The sequence below is a fragment of the Lissotriton helveticus genome, chromosome 6 (genome assembly GCF_964261635.1).
Source record: "Lissotriton helveticus chromosome 6, aLisHel1.1, whole genome shotgun sequence".
Classification (NCBI taxonomy): Eukaryota; Metazoa; Chordata; class Amphibia; order Caudata; family Salamandridae; genus Lissotriton; species Lissotriton helveticus.
The window spans coordinates 1377344170-1377362239 of record NC_136067.1 but is presented as its reverse complement, the minus strand read 5'-3'; the positions used below and the strand labels follow the sequence as shown (position 1 = coordinate 1377362239).

General features: G+C 44.3%; 1 protein-coding gene and 1 pseudogene across 2 annotated transcripts in view; one reads left to right on the top strand and one right to left on the bottom strand.

Moving 5' to 3' along the window:
- REV3L (REV3 like, DNA directed polymerase zeta catalytic subunit) overlaps positions 1-18070 on the bottom strand; it is a 954247-nt gene that overhangs the window by 547387 nt on the left and 388790 nt on the right. The gene's annotated exons all lie outside the window — the stretch shown is intronic.
- LOC144761382 (dnaJ homolog subfamily B member 1 pseudogene) lies at positions 9851-10629 on the top strand (annotated as a pseudogene).

Genomic DNA, 18070 nt, shown 5'->3' with positions numbered 1-18070 from the left:
TCAGGTTGAGGCTAGAACACAGGTAACTCAACTGATTGATGTGAAAAGCAGAAACCACTTCAGGAAGAAATTTGGGATTGGTTCGAAGAACCACTTGGTCTTTGTGAAGTTGAAAGAAAGGCTCTTGTATAGTTAGTGCCTGGAGTTGACCAACTCTCCTTAAGGAAGTGAATACAATTAGAAAAGCAACCTTCCATGAGAGAAATTCTAGTTGACACTTGTGCATTGGTTCAAAGGGTGGACCCATTAGCCTCGCAAGGACTATGTTCAAGTTCCATACTGGTGCAGGTGGAGCTCTTGGTGGCATTAGTCTTTTTAGTCCTTCCATAAAGGCTTTAATCACTGGTACTCTGAATAGAGATATGTTGTCTGTTTGTTAAGTATGAAGCTACTGTTGCTAAATGCAATTGAATGGATGTGTTAACTAATCCAGATTGCTGTAAGTGTAATAGATAACAGATGATGTTTTGCACTAAAGCATCAACGGGATTGATATTGTTACAGTATATAACAAATTGTTTCCACTTTGCTGCATAACATGCCCTAATAGAAGGTTTCCTAGCCTCATTTAGGATATTCATACAGTCTGGTGGTAATTGTACATAACCAAACTCTATGACTTCAGAAGCCAAATCGCTAGGTTGAGTTCCTTGGGATTTGGATGCCTGATTTCTCCATGGCTCTGAGTGAGGAGACTGGAGTTGAGATGCAGCTTTTGGTGTGGAACTACTGAGAGCTCTAGCAGGTTGGTGAACAGAGGTTGAAGTGCCAATGTGGGAGCTATGAGAATGAGTTTGAGGGATGATTATCTGAGCTTCCGAACTACCAACGGAATGAGTGGGAGAGGCGGAAAAGCATAGGGAAATATCCCGATCAGTTCATCCATAGTGCATTGCCTTTGGAGAGTGGGTGAGGGAACCTGGGGGCGAAGCTTGGGCATTTTGCGTTTGGAGCTGTGGCAAACAGATCTATGTGAGAAAATCCCCATTCTTGAAAGTAGGGAAGAAGAATCTGGGGATGAAGTTCCCACTCATGGATTTGCTGTCGGTCTGCTTAGAAGGTCTGCAATTTGATTGTTTATTCCCGAAGGATGTTCTGCTAGGAGATACATTTTGTGAGGTATGGCCCATTTCCAAATAGCTTGTGCTAGGCGTGACAGTTTGAGAGCGTGTGTTCCATCCTGTTCTTGTATATAGTACATAGCTGTCATGTTGTTTTTGCGGACTAAGACAGTTTTGCCTATTAAGTGTGTTTGAAAGGCTTTGAGCGCTAGAAACACTGCTAGCAGCTCTAGGGGATTTATATAGAGGATCTTGTACTTTAGAGTCCATAATCCTTGGATTGTGTGACTTTGTAGGTGAGCGCCCCAACCAGTGAGCGATGCGTCTGCTGTTAGCACGGTCTGTGAAACAGGGTGGAGAAAGGGCTGCCCTTTAGATACATTTTGTGAGTTCCATCACTGCAGAGAGCGATGGGTGCGGCCATCTACCAACACTAGATCAGTCAACTGACCCTGCGACTGGTTCCACTGTCTTGCTAAGCATTCTTGAAGGGGATGCATGGGAAGTGTTGTGTGGGGAACAATTATAATGCAAGAAACCATCATCCCTAGCAGCTGCAAGAATACTTTTGCTGGTAATGATTGGCTGGGCTGAAATGAGTGAGAAGGGACTGAATATTCAGAATCCTGGCTGTACTGGGAGAGGCTAGAGCTTTCTGAGTGACTATCGTGGCTTCCAGATACGTTTGTGTGTTGGAAGGCTGTAAATGAGACTTCAACGCATTTACTGTAAACCCTAGTTGGTAAAGTTAAGTGAATAGTGGTTTGAGTGTGTTGGAGACACATTTGTAAGTGCTGGCTTTGATGAGCCAATCGTCCAGGTATGGGAAGACATGGATGTGTTGTCTTCTCAGATGTGCTGCGACTACTGCCTGACATTTGGTAAATACCCTGGGAGCAGTGGTGTCTCCAAGCGGTACTACTATGAATTGGTAATGATGACCCACTATCATGAATCTGAGGTATTTGCGATGAGCAGGATGAATTGGAATGTGAAAATATGCGTCTTTTAAGCCTAAAGTAGACATAAAATCACCCTGCTGTAGACGTGGGAGCACTTGTTGAAGTGTCACCATGTGGAAATGCTCTGAAAGTATGTAGAGGTTTAGTTCTCCGAGGTCTAGAAAAGGTCTCCATGAGCCGTCCTTTTTGTGGATGGGAAAGTACAGGGAGTAAACTCCTGTCCCTTGATGTTGTAATGGCACAGGTTCTGTAGCTCCTTTAGAGAGGAGAGACTGGACCTCTTGCTGAAGTAGATGTAAATATTCTGGTGACATTTTGTGAGAACATGGTGGAATGTTTGGAGGATTGCTGGTAAGATCCAGGCAATAACCATGTTGGATAATTCCAAACACCCATTTGTCTGTGGTGATAGATTGGCAAATGGGGAGGAATTGTAGAAGACGCCCCCCAATAGGTGTTAAATGATCGCGGGGAAGTGTAGGCAAGTCACTGCTTTTTGGGGGAGGGGGAATTATGTGGTGTGGATCCCCTGCCTCAACCTTTGTTGTTGTTGCCTCTGTATCCTCCTCTAAAGAAGCCCCTTGTAGAGGAAGAGTGCCTGTTATCTTTGTGGAGGCGGCAGTATTGTCTGAGGACATGGTCTTCGACCCTTCACAGTAGAAGGAGCGACAAAAGCGACAAAAGGTGCCCCGATTAGAGGGAGACTGCAGAGCTCCCATAGACCTGGCTACTTCTGTGTCTTTTTTCATTTTTTCTAATGACTTATCTACTTTGGTCCCGAAGAGATGTTCCTTGTCAAAAGGAGTATTTAAAATAGACTGTTGTACTTTGGGTTTGAAACCAGAAATCCTCAAACATGCATGTCTCCTTAATAACACACTAGTGTTGATCTTTCTAGCTGTGGTGCCTGTAGCATCTAAAGCGCATGCTATTGAGGAATTGGATATGAGCGTCCTTCCTGGACTAAATCCGAGGCTTTTGCTTTGTGCTCATCTGGGAGGTGTTGTAGCAACTGCTCCACTTCGTCCCAGTGTGCCCCATCATATCTGGCTAGCAGGGCCTGGGTGTTGACAATGCCCCAATGATTTGCTGCTTGGGCGCTACTCGTTTACCCGAGGTATCTAATAGTATTGACCCTGTCTGGAGGGGAGAATACGCTGTAGACTGTAAATTGGCCCGTTTACGGGCATTAGATACCTCCAAGGAGTCTAGTGGTAATTGTCCTTTAATAAAGACTGGATCTGAGGGAGCAGGCATATATTTTTGATCAATTCTGGGGATGAGAATGCGAGCACGCACTAGATATTTTAATATATCAGCATATCTCATCATACCTTTAAGCATAGGTAGAGTGTGGCTAGCCCTCTGTGTGCTACTGAGCGTTTCAAATAGGAAATCTTCCACCTAGTGATTCCTTGTGTAACTGTACCCCATAATATTCTGAAGCACTAGCAAGTAATTCTAGATACAATACATTGTCGTTAGGAGGGGAAGGCTTTGCAGGGTAAATATCTGAGTTGTTATGTAGGTGAATCTGTGTTATAATCCTTCAAGGGGTCTATTGGTAAAAAATTGTCGTCCCCCCTCTCCATCATCATCATCATCAATAGGTGGTGGTGGAATGTTAGTTTGTGTAATCAGTAAATACTGCAAAGATGGAGAAGTTGGTGGAGGTGGTGGAAGAGGAGGGGAGGAGTTAGTACCTACATTTTCCTCTCAAAAGGACTATGGTAAAGGGTGTATTCTGACTCAGGTTTGCATTTGAGGTGATTTAGTAAGAACACGTCCAGTATCTGGATTTATATAAAGTCCTTTTTGTTTGGGTCCGATTTGGTTGTTGGGGCGTCGAAAATCAGATCGTGCAGCTTCGGAGGAACAGTTTTAGGTTTTGGCACCGAGGATTTTGGTGCTGGGGTACAATTACTCTGACTCTCCAGCTACTGCAGGAAATTACATCCAGCAACTGCAAGACTCGGGGGGGGGGGGGGGGGTCTACTTAACATCTCTCCTTGTCCGGACATTACACCAGTATCCCCGCATGTTCTATTAAATAAAGAGCATGCTTGTACTGTATTTCCCAGAGCGTTAACAAGGTCTGTATGTAGCTCTGCCTCGCAAGTGGTGTCCCAATCGTGGGAACCAGAACCAGCAACAAAGAGAAAGCGGGGCGGAAGTTCCCAGAGGAACAAAAACGCCAAAATCCAAAAATGCACAAAGCCCGGAGAGCCAGTAACTGCAGGCATGCCAATTAGTCTTGAACCATGCCAGCCTCTCCCCTGAGTGAGCATGACTACTCCAAATTGCGGCGATGTTAATTCAATCCAAATGGGAGCGGACTTTTGGACTAAATTGGAAATTTTATTTTCCAACTCGTGCCTCCCTCTCTATGATAGACTTAATTCTATAGAGGAAAGACTCTTGCATCTTGAATCTCTTTTTGCACGCAATCACGCTAAGAACAGTATGCAGATGGAAGGGGATATTGGGACTTCAGTAATGGCAACAAATGTATTATGTAACCCCCCTGCCCCTAGCAATTTACCCTACCTGCCACCTCCCAACTTACCCCCTAACTTACCTTTACCCCCAATGAGTGGGAATGTTGTGGCGAATACTATGGCAATGACTGGAAGTGTGGCAAGTGGTGGGGGAGAAGCCAATGAGAACACAAACCCAGCGATGTTGTGTGAGGGGGGGTAGTTCGGCGCACGAACAAGTGACAACAGATAGAATACGTGCTTCCTCAAGGAGTGCCTTGACTCAAGGTGCACTGAAGACCAAACTACCGTGTATAGATTTTCCACCTGAATCAACACAGTATGTTGTAGTACTAGCAGGGGTTCCTGTGTTGAATCAAGGCAAAGATGAGTCATACATCGATCTTAAAAATAAATGCACTCATTGGCGATATTCTAATAGGCCACTCCCTCCACAGTTATCTAGTGAAATCCTCTTTGCCTGCAGAGTAAACTGGGTGGGGCAACGAAAAAAACACATTGAGGGTGATTGTATTTTGATCAACTTTAGAAACAGGTGGGTGGTAGAGCATATATGAGACTGGCATTCAGGACAGTCGCCAACACAAATACAGTCCCTCCCCTTAACCTATTTTTACCCTGCCATTTCCAACAATCCCATTTCAAAGAGAAGGGGCAAGCCCTGGGGAAATTGGGATAGTTGGGATTCAAGAGCTCAGGTAGGCAGAATACATTATGGTCAATATATAAATGACATCCCCCTATCAGTCGCCTTTCCTGTAAGTAATAGATTCAGTGTTCTAGACCAGGTAGATTGACAGTCCATGAGCAGTCACCATCCTAACCCTCTGGACAACCAGCCAGGCTTGTCCAAAACTGGTGAGGGAGTTGTGGCCCATGATCAGATATTGACCCTAGATAGTGCACTGGGGTGTGAGAAATCCCCTAAGGGAGTTACTGATGATAGAAGGGAGGCTAAAGTTTGTATAATGCCTAGTATGGCAATGAACGGTGGCAGGTCCAAACTTTGGTGGCAGACCAAGACTCAGAGGGAAGCTGTAGATCACTGTGGGAGCGATACAGCTGGGGGGAGTAGCGTGAACGACGGTGTGTCCCTTGGTTCTCTACCTATGATAATACAGGAAGGTGGAGTCTTAGAAGTACCATCGCTAGTAGCCAGGGGGGCCACCGGCAGAGAGTTGGCGGTGGCAGAGCACAATCATGCCGGACTGTATCCTGATGGATTGCCGGCCAAGGGCGATAGGGGCACTGAGGTACACCAGAATATTCGAATGCTGGGCGTTAATATTAGAATTTTGTCCTGGAATTTGGCTGGGGTTAAGAATAAACTATCCTGTCCAGATTGGGGATCTTTTGTAGACAACTGTGATGTCTGCCTGTTCCAGGAAACGTGGGCCCGGGAAGAATACCAGAGAGTAGGTTTTGCTCCTTTCAATATATTGGCCACCACGAATAGTGGAGGAAGACCATCTGGTGGCTTAAGTATCTGGGTGGGCACGCACCTTGGCGTTAAAGCTGAGCAAATTCCAGCTAACTCTGATGATGTGCAATGTGTTCTTTTAACACTACCCTCAAAAACACAAATAGCCCTACTTAATGTTTACTCTAGACCTGTAAATAATGGGCAAGAATCTGGAGCTATAGAAGACCTGAGACACTTTATACCAACTCTTGATCCAGGAGTTGTTCTGATAGTAGGAGGCGATTTCAACTGCCAGTTTGAGCCTCTAAATAATGCAATCCTAGATGGCCCTACTGAGGAGGACCAGTACTGGCTGAAACCTGACTCACAGATTCCACCTGTCAAAGCGTGGTCACCGCTGGTCTTACAACGTAATTCCCTTACCCTGGCACTATCACTGAGGGCATGTAACGGGAGGACAAAATCCGATAGACCAGGCCAGTTCACGTTTAATAGAGAAGGGCAGAACTCGCTGCTTGATTACATCTTGGTCGAAACTAGAGCTTGGGACAGGGTTCTTGACTTTCAGATTCACCAGAGGCAAGACAGTGACCATAATGCTCTAGTAATGACCCTAAAAGCAGGGAGCTTGGGTCTGTCTAACCCTCCACCAGCACCCAATTCAGCACAAAACGTATTGACTCTAGCGAATAATAGGCGGAGAGTGAGGTGGTGCCACATCCAGAAATCTCCAACTAAACTGGCCAACATAAACCAACAGGTCCTACCATATTTAACTGAAATGGGCGAGGCAGGTGGAGCAGGCCCACAAACAGGGATTCAGGACAGGACAATAAAAATCCACAAACTCCGGACACTAAAATTGCTTGAGGTGTTTTATCCAGTAGGAAAGCAAAGGGTAAAAAATGATTCTGTCTGCCCTTGGTATAACGCAAATTGTCGTGATGCCAAACTAGATCTGCTAACTGCAGTGAAGGCGAAGGACAGGTTAGCAATCAAGCAGCGTAGGACTAGGTATAAGCGGATTATTAATTCTGAAAAGAAAAATTGGGAAGCCGAGAAGTGGGAAGATCTTAGGATTGCCCTGCATGAAAAAGACCTGAAAACATTCTGGGCAATAGGCAGCTCTGGGGCTGGGGACTCGCCCTAGAACCTAATATAGCCCCAGCAGTTTGGGAAGCACACTTTGGGGCATTGTATGCTGATCAGAGCAAAGAGGGTACTACCTCTCCTTCTCCGAAGCCCTTCCATGAGTATCGTTTGGAAGGGGCATGGGAGATTACTCTAGGTGAAGTAGAATCTGCCATTGATAAATTACAACCCAACAAAGCACCCGGTCTAGATAAGCTACCCGGGGATCTTTTTCGGATGGAACCGAAAATCTGGGTCCGTACCTGTGTGCCCTGTTCAATGCCATCTTAAAGGGTATGGATCCCCGAAAACTTGGCGTGGGAACGAGATAGTCCCCATACACAAAAAAGTTTGCCCTCTCCTACCGTCTAATTACAGGCCTATCAGCCTAATAGACACTACCCAAAAACCTATGGGACGGGTTATTCTAGACAGAATACAGGGCTGGATTGAGGAGATCCTAAGTCCTTATCAGGCAGGCTTCAGGTCGAGTACATCAACCATTGACCAGATATTCAGACTTCAGGTCCTATACTGGAAGACAGTGAGTGTAGAGGGTGGCAGCCTCTACCTCATATTCGTCGACCTGAGGTCTGCCTTCGATTTAGTTCCTAGAGAAAAACTGTGGAAAGTACTGTGTGACCTTGGGATCCCACCGTACCTTTTGGATGTGCTAGTGAGGCTGCACAGGGAGACCTACGCCCAAGTTAGGTGCGGAAAACATGGGGAATAGTCAGCACGTTTTCCAGTGAAGCAGGGGGGTCGCCAGGGGTGCGTCCTGGCCCCCACTTTATTTTGCCTTTATATCAACGGGCTAATTGAACACTTACTTGATGTTAAAGATAGTGATGCTCCAAGGTTAGTCTCGGGGAGGGTGCCTGCGTTGATGTTCGTAAACAACACCTTGTTGCTGTCCAAAACATCAAAGGGCATACAACGCATTCTGGATGGCCTCGCTGACTTCTGTATCTTGAGAGGCTTGGAGATCAACTTAACTAAAACCAAATTTATGATCTTCAACCCCCCCCCCAGACCACTTGTCCAAACCCATCGTTAGACGGCACTCCCCTGGAGAGAGTGAAGTCTTTTGAGTATCTGGGTATCACTCTATCAGAACAGCTGGAGTGGGATACCCAACTGGCCAGGGCAAGCCTAAAGTTAACCAAAACAGCGGGCGGGATAATGAAAATGCATAGACTGGCTACGTTTAACTAGCCGCCACTATCATTGAAATCTATAAAGCACAGGCCAGGGGGGGCACCCTGTATGGGGCTGAATTGTGGGGATACTGTAGGCCCTCTAACCTTATGAAAGTAGAGCATTCTTTCATGAGGCACTTGGTGGGACTCCCCCTACCACTCCCTTAGTTCCTCTCCGCATGGATTTAGGGTTCTTACCCATTGATGAAGAGATTGCTTTAAGGCCGCTCACGTACTGGTGTAGGCTATGGGCAACACCAGAGCTGTCTTGCTATAGAGACGAACTCAGGGAGGTTCTGCCTATCCTAAATAACAGGAAAATCCTGTGGCTTAGCCACGTAAGGGCTCTTAGTACCAGGATAGGGAGGCAGGAACTCTGGGAAGCACCCAATATAGCGTGCCCGTTAACAACTAGGTTAGATCTGGTGTGGCACTATAGGCATTACAACTTGCCAATCCTCCAAGCAAGTTCTACTTGTGGTCGCTTGATAACAGAGTTTCTACAAGTAAAGGCCGAATACAAAAAAGAAGTTTTTTTAGATTTGATCTATCCTCCTCAGGCCAGGAAACTATACATTAAATTTAGACTGGGGACTCTTCCACCTATGACGTACACTAGTAAATGGGATAATGCAAAGAATGAAGAATGCCCGGCGTGTAAATATAAGACAGAGTCTGAAATGTATGTGTTTTTTCTCTGCCCTGCATATCTTGCATCCCGCAAACGATGGATAATTCCAATCTGTAGAAACCTAGGATTTAGACACTGTTTACAAGCCTTTAGGATCTTAAAGTACGATACCCATCCCCCTATTGTTTTTGCTGTCTCGCGCTTCCTGAATGGGACGTGGCACAAGGGCAGGAGTTTTTTAAAATAATAAAATGTAGAATACATGATTGTATTGTATTATTTTATGGTATTTATTAATCTGCTTGTCTTTTTGTTTTATGATTGTATTAATGTACTTTTATGGCCCGAGTTGGCCGAAATAAAGTTATCGAATCGCAATCACAATTACTTTTTTGCGCGTAAGGGTTCGGTGTCGAAGGAGGCTTCGTTTTTTGTGCAGGGGTGGGGGAATCATATCGTCCGACGCCGAACCATGTTGTTTTTCTTGATGGGCAAGAAGATTTAATGTCTATTATGTCCGACGGACAAGTAGACATTAAATTACGTTAATACAACAGGCTGTGGGCACTCTGGGGCTCACAGCCAATCAGAAGCTTGCAGAGAGCCTTTGGAGGCATCTGATTGGCAAGCAGCCCATGTCTGGGCTCAAGCCAGTGATTGGCTGGGGCAATGAAATGTCACTCAGCCTCTGCAAGTAGTAGTCCGTGGCCGCTGCGAGGCTCGCATTCAGATAAAATAAGCAGTTTTGCCCGCTACAGCATTGCTAGTATTTAGAAGTGTGAGGTTGGATGCTCGCATAAAATTATACTGTAATTGATCGGGTGACATTGTGACAGAGGTGCGATTTTTTTTTCTTCTTTTTAGCAACCATGGGTAAAAGAATTCATTAGTACAAAGACCGCCTTGGGGCCTCAGAAGAGTACGTCAGGCGCACTGCACTACACTATGTTTTTGGAGTTCTTCAGAGGCCACAACCCTTTTGATATGTTCTTCAGTGCACAGAGCGCAACGAGCACATGGACGTTGATGACCCTTTTGCCAGGTTTGGAACGGGGGTCAGTGGATTCGGTAACCTGTGTTTTCCGCGGGCTCGGCGAGGACGTGATCACGTCAGCAAAGACCAAGACCCTCCAGTAGTGCATGAGCTTAAAAGGTATCTTGATGAAATCTACACCGCCTGCGGCAGTCAAATGAAGATTTATGATAAGCACCTGAATCCAGACGGCAGAACTGCACGCTCTGAAGGACGAGATCGTAGCCATAGAAATCAAGGAAGGGTACGAAGATTACCTTCCCTAATGAAGGAGATGAAACACCCACAAACATCCTCTCCGATCTAGTCTTTGTTCTGAAAGATAACCCCCATCTAGTCTTTAGAGGGAAGCAAAAATCACCCCGAGAGAGGCGTTCTGTGGCTGTACCGTTAATGCCCCGACCCTGGACAGCAGGACCATTTGACTGTCTTCATGGACGACGTAAATGAAACAGAGAATCCCAGGCGAAGGCCTCCAGCCACCCAAGCCCCAGAGCAGCGGGTCGACCTTATCCTCGAGTCTTAAGTGAAGTTCCCAGACTGAATTCCGCCTTCCTCAAAGGAAGTACTGGAGCGGATACTGCCCACAAAGGCAGAACGCGGACAAGACAATCGAATCGGAAAGTTGGTGCTTGTTTACAGTCCATTACTGGCAGGAGAGGGTGCTCTATGGCCTGAAGAAAAACTGTAAAAAGCAAAAGTTATACAGAAATATTCAATAGTAACATGCTTAAGCACTCTTGTATTAAAATGGGTTTCATGTTAAGTTTTTATCTACTGGGCCTGACCAAAGTTAGTCTCAGTGTGTGTGAAACTCGGGTTGCATTTTGGAAAGCTGTTGTTTTTCACAGATATACAGCGGGGTATCATAACTTCACTGTATACCGAGGGTTAGGTACTTGAACATCTGCATAGTGGATTAATGTTTGTTAAACGCAATAAGCCATACAACAGAGGCGCAACTAGAGCCAAATTTGGGGATGGGGGTCGGTGTAATTCTTTCAGCCATAGGCAGAGTGGCAATGCAGGGGTTCTAAGAAGGGGTGAAAACAGCCCTTTGACGCCAATGGGCATTGCGTGCCTGCCATACAGGGATACCATTTCTCCTGACTGGATGCAGCTGAGTGAAGAGTGTGCTGAAAGAGGTGGGAAAGCACTTATTTGTGAAGTGTCAAAGTCGCTATCAGATGTCTGCAACGAGAGAGGTTTTAACTTTCCCATGCTTTGCATGGACTTTTTAGGGGGTTGGAATGCTTTCATTTTTTTAAATCCTTTCATCTTTGGTAATGTCCATTTTCAGGTGTAAGGGCCTTTGCTTCTGTTAAAGGAGCTTCTGAGAATCGTGGACAGTGTCTCTGTAAATCTCGCCTCTTGTAAGTGATCTACTTAATACAATGATTAAAATATCTTTTTTTTTTAAAGCATTGCTAGAGTGTTCAAAAAGGTAATTTTTTCGAGCAGATCGCTCTGAATAGAATCAACTGCTGCGCCTGCTGTGACAGACCACGTGTAATGAGGTACCCTTGTGGCTGCAGGAAGCACGGGCTCTCATCGACCTCATTGCTGCAATTGGAGCAGGGCAGACTGCGCACCTTTCCATTGGTGGGCCGAGTAGATTCAAACTCCCTTTCACACCAGACGTGCGACAGAGATGCCAGATTGGGCAATTTCCCCCACAAATGGGTGATATTTTTCCCATTTGTGCAAGAAAATACTCAATTGGCCAGTGCCTTCTATTTTTGGAGCTTAATTTGGGCCATTGTGCGCATTTTTTACAGCCGTCTCGGAGAGACTAAATAGGTTACCCGAACGCGAACAGAAACCCACAAATCGTGGACACCGCTTTCAGGTCCCGAGTAATCCCCAGGAAGCCCGGAGTTTGAGCGCTTCTACGTTTTTTCCCAACAATCAAGGAGAAGAACACTGTTTTTAAACAAATCACAAGTTTGTGATTTGATACACACGAGGCCGAGGGCAGGGTACACCTTAGGGTGTGTACACCACCCAGACCTCTACACCCTGGTCCTGATGAAAACCTTAGAATCACACATAGGTTGAAACATGTAGACTATTTTAAAACATTTTTTTCATAATATACAACTCTATTTGACACTACCTAATTAGGCAAAGGTGTCCCACTTGTTTTTAATGTTAGCCAATCACTTCGGAATAAAGTCTATGAGTGAGTAGTTTTTGGACAACTTTTAATATAACACACTCACTTAATTTTAATTGCACATATAAGAAATTCAAACCAGCTCCACTGTAGTCAGGTGTCGCAGCACACCCAGATGGCACTCGGCTGTCTGGGTGGGACCCGATGATGAAGCATGCCACCAACTAGGTTGGTAAGTGAGGGGTCTTCTAAGGACAAAGGTTGTCCCGAGTTGGGGTACAATTTGAGCACCTTGTAAGCCAGAAGGTTATAATTAACCTCTAGGGGGCAGTCCTCCATTTGTTATATTATTATCAAAACTTTACCTTCATAATCAAGAATAAAAGCACTTTCAAAAGCATGCATTCAGAATCCCAGGCATACAAAAACCTGTTGTTTTTGAATTAATAGATGAGGGTTTTGTTTTCTACTTAAACATTTCTGACAAGACACATACTTCAGTGAGATTCTAGCTCCGTGGCAAGGTATGAAACAGGCTTCTGTGTCTGTAGGCAAGCCAAAGGGGGTCAATTTTTTAATCAGTAAATACATATTTTCAAACCATGTGCCCCTTTATTCCATAGGCACGTGCATTTATAATGATCCCTGCACTTGCACGCATCCTCATACATCTGGGAGCCTAGGAAATGGTCCAGTCATCATCATGGCTGTTTGTTTTTCCTCTTATATTCAGATTGCTACAAAGAATCAGCCAAAAGCTTTTTGATAATGATGCACAGTATGGGCAAAAAGTCCTGGCAAAACCAATGGGTCAGAAAAGCAAGATCCTTCTCTGAACAGGCAGTAAATAAAAAAAATAGCACTGGAGTCATTCTGCTCGTGCAGCTTTCTGATAAATGTACATGATCATCAAGCATGCATGTGTACGTTGTGTGACAAGTGATTGCGTCATCACTTTTAGGTCTGGCTTTAGCCAAGACCTTTTGATTTTACTAAAATAATATGTATAATATTACTTAATGGGGCTTTCCGCCACCTCTATTCACCCATTGGTCTGTTGTGTCATTCCCGTTTAGCTTCCACCCACTACAGCATGGGGAAGTGGGTCAGCATAATTACTTAATCCTCTGGTTAAAGTCACTTTGAGTAGCTGCAGTGCATTTTTCTCTTTCACAAGGTGCACATCCACACTCAAGGAGTTCCCTTTAGTACCAGTGTTGCCAGATGTGATCATAGGACACATTTGAAGTGAGCCCATGGCATATTTCAGCTTTATCAGTTCCTATCTCCTTCCAACGCTGTTGTAAATTCAGTTTGAAGTGGATTGCTGCTATTTGGTGGCATTCCTGGACTCTCTTTCACCAGTGGTTATTTGCCCAGAGGGAAAACACATTTTCTGGTGTTTAATTTGCTGAAATATAGGTGGGGTGTGTAACTTGGTTTTTAGTGTCCAATATTTCTTTATACTAAGTACCCTCTTTCCTTCCATTTTCTTTCTTTCCTTTTTGTCTTCCTTTTTTCCTTCTTTCTTTTCTGCCTTTCCTGTTTATCTTCCATTTTCCTTTTACTACCTTCCTTCTTTCTTTTTCTTTCGCCTTATTTTCTTTTACCTTTCTTTTTTTCTTTCTGTTCCTTCTTTCCTTTATTTTATCCATCAATCATCTTTCTCAAGCAGTCAGTTAAACATGATTTCTAACATTTTTCATTTTTTTTTTAATGGTAACATGGATGGTAGATTTGAATTACCTTTATGTAAGCTTGTACTTTTCCAAAGCTCAAATCCTTGTTCTTAGCGTAAATCTTTTATTGGCTTCTAGGTCTAGAGTGCAGCCAGTGTAGCACCAGCTGTGCGTTCACAACTTGGCATGAAACAGAATCACTACGAACTGTAAAGGCAGCAGAGAGGTTCATTGCAGCAGGCAGCCGCAACCCTTGATTCTCGAAGAGTTTGGAAAAGTGTAGGAGGAAACCTGTATCATTCAAGATTTAGTGTAATTTCCTATCTGTGAAAAATCTGTTGCCATAAATTGCTCAATATTTCTGGACAGTGAGTTTAAAACTGAATTAAGTATAGTCTCATACTTGATCACTTTGTCCAGTTGACATGCAAATATGTCCCAACAAAGTCCATTCAGCTTTAGATTAAAAAAAAGTAAAGACAGTGCTAAAGATAGCCCAGGAGAAGGACACAAAACAAAACAACTGAGGTTGGGCCTTGTACCATTTCACAGAATCCTAACATAACTAAGAACAAAAAGTATAAAAGCTGAAAAAAGAAAACAAGTTTTTCACTCACACTGGGTGGAATCCTGGCCATGGCTAACCCTGAAGGAAAGTCCGGGAGGGAGAAGGACCAAAAATGTACTGCACTATTTGCCAAAAATATCCTACTATAGCAGTCAGCTATTCACGTTCAGGTAGAAATGCATTCTTAAGTGGATGTGACCAGCTGCACATTGAACCAATCAGAGCTCATGAAACTAGTAAGGCGCATGACATTGGTTTTATGGCACCGCCAGGAAATGAAAGAAACTGCTTTGTAATGTCAGACTCCTACAGCGAGTACCTCAAATTCCAGTGTCTAAACAGAGGAGCCCCTCATCATGCAAGCACTGCAAAAACTGAAGGAGACAGAAAGAAAGAAACTGAGTATCTGGTTTAAGAATGCTTACCTAATTGCAAAACAAGGTAAGCCACTCTCAGACAGACACGCTATGTAGGGCTATGAAGAAAGCAGGTGTGGATATAGGAGAAAATTATGCAAACCATGAAAAAGCTTCAGAGTTCATAAGATGTGAAGCAGATATACTTTAATAAGTCATGATATGATATGATAAAAACATTTGTACAGTGCACGTTCACCAACGGCTTCTTGGCGCTTTGGACAGGCAGAAAGAAAAGACTACAGGCAGGGAAAATCAATCAAACAGAGATCAGTCAAAAGCTTGGGTAAACAACCAGGTCTTCAAGGCCCTTCTAAATGAGTGATACGAAGGGATAAGACGAAGATCGGGAGGCAGAGAATTCCAAAGGTGGGGAGCATGGAAAGCGAATCTTAGTCCTCCAAGCCTTTTCCGTTTGAAAGAACAAACGGACAGCAAATTGGAGCTGGAAGAACGGAGAGCTCGGACGGGAGTATAGCGATGAAGGCGAGAGGAAATGAAGGCCGGACCTTGATGAGTCAAGGCCTGGTAAGTCAAGCAGCCCACCTTGAAGAGGCTGCGCAGGACCACAGGGAGCCAATGCAGGCTCCTCAGGAGAGGCTTGGCAGAGCTGGTCCTGGGCTGGCGAAAGACCAGTCTAGCCGCTTGATTTTGAATCAGCTGAAGTTGATGAGACTGGTAGAGGTCATCAAAAATATAGTTTCAAATTCTCGCTTCATCTACATTATAGAAGCACAGATAGTGCCATCATTGAAAAGGAAACTGTGTTGGTGAGAGTAGTCAATGGTGGGAAACCCGGCACCCTGTTTGCTGATCTTGTTCCACTCAAACATGCAAATGCTCAAGGTGTTCTGGATGGTATAGTTAAAGGAATCAAAAGGTTATCTTTGGATTTAGTATATATGAAGTCTACAGAACATCCAGGTCCATCCCTAATAGCTGTCAATTCTGATGGTGCTGCAGTTATGATGGGATCTAAGGGAGGGGTTGCAGCAATCTTAAAGAAAAAAAATAATTTTTTTCTGCTGTTTCACTGTGTAGCCCACAAAGCTTCAGCTTTAGATTATAGATGCTGTAATATCCAATTCCTCTATTTGTCACTTTCAGCAAACTTTGAAATGGATTTTCAAATTATATTTGTATACTCCTAAGAGGCGAATGGATGCCAAAGAAATTTCAAGAATAATTGATGAAAACTTTGCACATTTCACTGATATTAAACAGGTTAGATGGGTTAAAAAAAAAAAAAAGGGCTTTGGCAGCCATGCAGCAAAACCTATAGACAGTGGTTCTACACTTGGGACAGGTTGCAGCTGGTAGTGATGGTTCTGCTGCTAAGGCAAAAAAGTACCTCTCAATTGTAACTAGCTTTACATTTATGAAAAACCTTTACAGTCTGAGAGATGTTCTGAAGCCAGTGTCCCTGCTTGCAGAATTCTTTCGGTCTAATGAACTGCTTTTATTGAATGTTCAACCTGCTGTATAGAGGTGTGTGTTGACCCTAGTAGGCCTAAAGAGTGAGTTGAGTGAACATATGCAGCAGTTTAAAAAACTGTACCACCCTGAAGAAAAGAAGTTTGGAAACATTTCTACTGATGGCTGGGAAATAAAGTTATCAGGACACTGCCCACCAGCATCAACAATCCAAAGTGACAGTGAGCTCATTGACTGTGTGGTTAAGTACATTGATAAGAGGTTTGAAAATTTTAATAGCATGCCGGTTCAAGGTTTTCAGGCATTTGATTATACACTGTGGCCAGAAACTAGAGAGGAACTCTATAAATATGGGCTCTCTGATACTGAGGCAATTGTACAACATTATGAGGTACTTTTCACCACAGACGAGAGGTTGGCAATTGTAGAGGAGTTTTGTCGACTTAAAACACATATGAAAAGCGTTGAGGCCAAAGGTATCCCTGTACTGCCTGCATACTCCACCCTGCTAACAACAAACTCGTCCACAGTGGCTAATATATTAAAGCTTGTGGAAATGATGTTCACATTCAGCATATCTACAGCAGAAGCTGAACGTGTGTTTTCTGCAATCAAGAACCCACTAAGAACACAGTTAAATCAAGATGTTCTCCAAGACCTAATGCTTCTTAAGATAGAAGGACCCAACTTTGAGGATTATGACCCCAGCAGAGCTATTGATCTCTGGCTCACAGGAGGCACAAAGCATGTGTGTGGGCATAAAAGGCCACATCTATCATAGCTATTGAAGTATTGTCAATATGAGTCTTAAAGCAGCTGCCATGCAAGATCATTTATTGTTGTATTTCTATATGTTTGGATAAAAGGGATAATATTGCTGGCTTGTCAAGTTTTGCTTTAGCATTATTACAAAGCATTTAATTGTTTAATAAAACAAAAATATATTAAATGTTTCTCTGTCAGCCCTTATAATTGTAGTAGTGCCGGGAGTAGGTGGGACATGTGGATCTTACAGGACATGTAGATCTCAGTGGCATTTTTTCCCTTGGCCAAGTAGATTATTTTAAAAATTCCACACCCCTGTTGTGTCAATGATTTCAGCTCCGAAGCAGTTTTTGGCTTCGAGCCTGAAGGTTTGGGCTCGGTGCCAGACTGGCTGACTCGATTCAGAGCTGGAGGGCATAGTGACGTGTTTCGGTGCTGGGCCGGAGGGTGGGGCGTCAAACATCTGGTCAGTGCCGACAGTGGCCCGAAGGCGGGATGGGACCGAAACCTTTTGTTTCGGGTGAGTTGGAGTTTGGGTCAAGGGGTGTTTGGTACTCACAGGACGTTGACCTTGTGGCAAGTCTTCTTCCATCTCAGAGTCAGATTTGAGAATGGAGGCACGTTCTCCTTGTTCTTCCTCAGCCCCTTGTGTGTCAAATTCGTGCTCAGATCCTTCGCCGAAGATGTCCGGCGTGTTTTCGATGTTTTGCCTCTGCATTTCGCAACGTCGAGCCTGATGATCACTGAGAGTTTTTTTTCGATCAGAATGATCTGCACGCGTCGCAGTCCTGTTGGTTGTGCTCCGGAGACAAGCACAAGTTGCACACATCGTGCAAGTCAGTGCGCGGATACTTGGCGAGGCACCGAGGGCAGAAATTGTATGGCGTCCATCCCATCGAATATGAAGTGGACCGACGCTGTTAAGCCGGATGGCATTCTCAAACATCTTTGATCGAAATAGAGGTTGTCCTCGACAGATACGATACGCGTAGAAGTGGGATACGCGTTCGAAACAATATTAACGCAGGTAGAGTGGATTGCGCACCAAGGGGAACCCAAAAACGGTTTCGAAGCAGAACGCAGCAATACACATCCGAACCCGAAGGCAGAAACTAAACAATCTGACAATGGAGTCGATGCCCATGCGCACTATC